General features: G+C 36.1%; 1 pseudogene; it reads left to right on the forward strand.

Annotated features, from left to right (window-relative positions):
* The first annotated feature begins 1,047 nt into the window (after window positions 1-1,047).
* On the forward strand, window positions 1,048-2,029 carry LOC130680260 (olfactory receptor 14A16-like; annotated as a pseudogene).
* Window positions 2,030-3,098: the final 1,069 nt, after the last annotated feature.

A 3,098-nucleotide genomic window follows, 5' to 3' on the forward strand; every position in this document is an offset into this window, starting at 1 on the left:
GTATTGAATATAATTTTGAAATTGTGGTTTTAAGTGGTTTTCTTCTAGTAAAGGATGAGAGCAGATATATTGTGTTTCAAATATCCAATTGCAATCATTATTTATTTATGTATGTATTTATTATTTATGTATATTACTCAAAGTATAAAACAGGACACACACACACATACAGTGCCTAAAACTTGTGTGTATGTGTGTTTATTTATACATGTGCAGAGAGAATGGGAGTGGGAGAGAACACATAGCATTAGTGGGATAATGAAATAAAAAGAAGCCTGGACCAAAACTAGTAAATAAAAAGATACACTAATAGTATTATGAGAGTTAAGTGAAGGAGTATTTTAATAAAACTTGTGCACTGAAGAAAATGACAAATACCGGCTTGAAATGATTGCTATTGTTTACTCCTGTTATTTAAAAGATCAGAGGGCTTTTGGAGGGAGCCAATCTTTCTATCATCTTTCTAGGCATATAGATATCAAAACTGTATGAAATGACCTTAGAGAATGCCCATTGTTTTGTAAAGTTCATATTTAAGATGAAAATGAGAACAATTAATTTTAGTCAAATAATCCATTGATTAAAAGTCAAAAATTGTAAAGCACAAGGATAAAGGACATGGCATGCAATGTTTGCATTTTCATATCTATCTCTTCACTTCCTTCCACATGTAAATTAAGATTTTTCTCCATGAGGGATAGATAGCATGGTGCAGTGAATATGGTAAACAATTTGTACATATGCTTCCATTGCATTATAACACTTAGACACCTAGAGAAACAGAAACTTTGAAAAGAAAGGTACATATACAACACATGACTAATTAATTGGATTATGTTGTTGGAGAAAATATACTCTTAAAACTGTTTTTCACTTTCTCTTTCACACAAACACAAATACACATGGACACACACACATTCAAGTGACAAACATTAAATAGGAACACAGTTTTTCTTTAGCTGTACTGAAGTAAAATTAAGTAGGTGTAGGATTTTGACCACTTAAACATACCTTTTCTTTTTTTAAATGCAGAATATTTCATCAAGAATGAAGAATATCTCAGTGGTGACAGAATTTCTACTATTGGGTTTTTCTGGCCCATCGAGGCTTCAGTTCTTACAATCTGGGATCTTTGTAGTGATCTACCTGATGGCCCTAGTGGGGAATGGCCTCATTGTCACCATAGCATCCTTGGATCCCTGCCTGCACACACCCATGTACTTCTTCTTAAAGAATCTGTCCCTTTCTGATGTTTGCCTCATGTCTTCCACTGTGTCCAAAACTGTTACCAACTCCTTGACACACATTAATTCCATCTCATTCTCTGGCTGTGTCATGAAGGTCTTCCTGGTGCCTTTTGCCGCAGTGGCAGAGCTGTTCCTGCTCACAGGGATGTCCATTGACCGCTATGCTGCCATCTGCCATCCTCTGCACTATGAGCTCATCATGAACAGGGGCCTGTGTGTGCACATGGTGACTCTGTCCTGTCTCAGTAGTGGCCTGATATCAGTTATACATACAGCAGGAACCTTTTCCCTAACTTACTGTGGGCCCAATGAAATCCAGCAATTCTTTTGTGACATTCCCCAGTTGTTAGCTATTACTTGCTCAGACTGTAACTGCAGAAATCGTGCTCATTCTTATTAATGCAGTCTTGGATTTAGGTTGCTTTATCTGCATCATAATCTCATACATATACATCTTCTCCACTGTCAGAAAGATTCCATCCACAGAAGGAAAGTCAAAAGCCTATTCCACTTGCCTCCCACACCTGGTAGTGGTTGTACTTTTTCTCTCAACTACTTTTATTGCTTATCTGACACCTATCTTAGGGTCTACATCAGTCACTGATCATGTTCTATCATCCTTCTATATTTTGTTGCCTCCTTCCCTTAATCCCATCATATACAGCCTAAGAAACAAAGCCATGAGGGCTGGTTTGGAGAAGCTTATCACTAAGAAGCTCTGGGTGAAGGGAATATCATTTTTCTCCAAGAATAAAGGCATTTTATTCTTAAGATTTGTGTAAGTCCAAGATTAATTTAGCTGCTCAGTTGCAAATCTGTGCTTATCTCCAGGGTTACTTGGAACCCTGGTGGTGATTCTGCAGCAAATTGGAATAAAGTATTCTAATGGAAATGAATGAAGTTGTCCTCAGGTCTGACAGTTACAGCTTTCAAGCATTGGTAGAAAAAATGTGCACATTCATATTTGTACCTGGTTTCTGTTAGGCTGTCTTGATTTTTGTTTATTGATCATGCATCCTGCTTTTGGGTACTGGAGTAGGTAGTCAGAAAAGTCTCATACTTGAAAGGGAATGTGGATTCCCAGGTGTTCTGGTTTGCAATCCAGAGGAAACATGTCCTCTGTGACTAAGAATGGCTCCTGGAAACAGTCTGGGTGTTCTGAATCTCCTTAATATTGCCTTAAATGTCTGTGTTCTTCCTGCACTATACTGTTTAACAAATCTTTCCTTAGCATGCACTGGCGGATTATAGTGGTTCTTTTGTATTATCTAAATCTAAAACCTGGAACAGTGGCAAATAAAACATTTGCTTCTATCTCAAAAGCAATTCATAAAGAGAATAAAAGAGGAGAGACACTTCTTCCTGGAAGATTCACTTCTCCATAGACAGGCAGTTCTTCTACCTCTCCATAAACTTTGTATTTACTACACCCATGTGTGTACATCATTTCAACAACTTTGGATTGTAAAACATATGGAAACAACTAAGAATGCATTAATAATTTGTGGTCTAATTGCAGAATTAGTTGTTTTATTTATTTAAGAAATTTCACTTTACAATCTACTTCTTATACAACATATTTAAATGGTGTTAATTTTCCATTATAACTGACCAGGACACAAATATAAATGATATGGGATTCCTTGATGTGTGTTTATTAGAGTTCATTTTAGGCACGGCCAATTCAAACTCTATATCGAATAACTACAGGAAGAAAAATCTGCTAAAGAACAAACTCAAATTTCTCAGATAATATTGCTGAAATATACATCTATATATATATACACATATGTGCATAAGTTTCTATACTTTTCTGGCTCATGATCTTAGCTAATGTGCATCAAATAAATC

This window comes from Manis pentadactyla, chromosome 13 (genome assembly GCF_030020395.1).
Source record: "Manis pentadactyla isolate mManPen7 chromosome 13, mManPen7.hap1, whole genome shotgun sequence".
NCBI lineage: Eukaryota > Metazoa > Chordata > Mammalia > Pholidota > Manidae > Manis > Manis pentadactyla.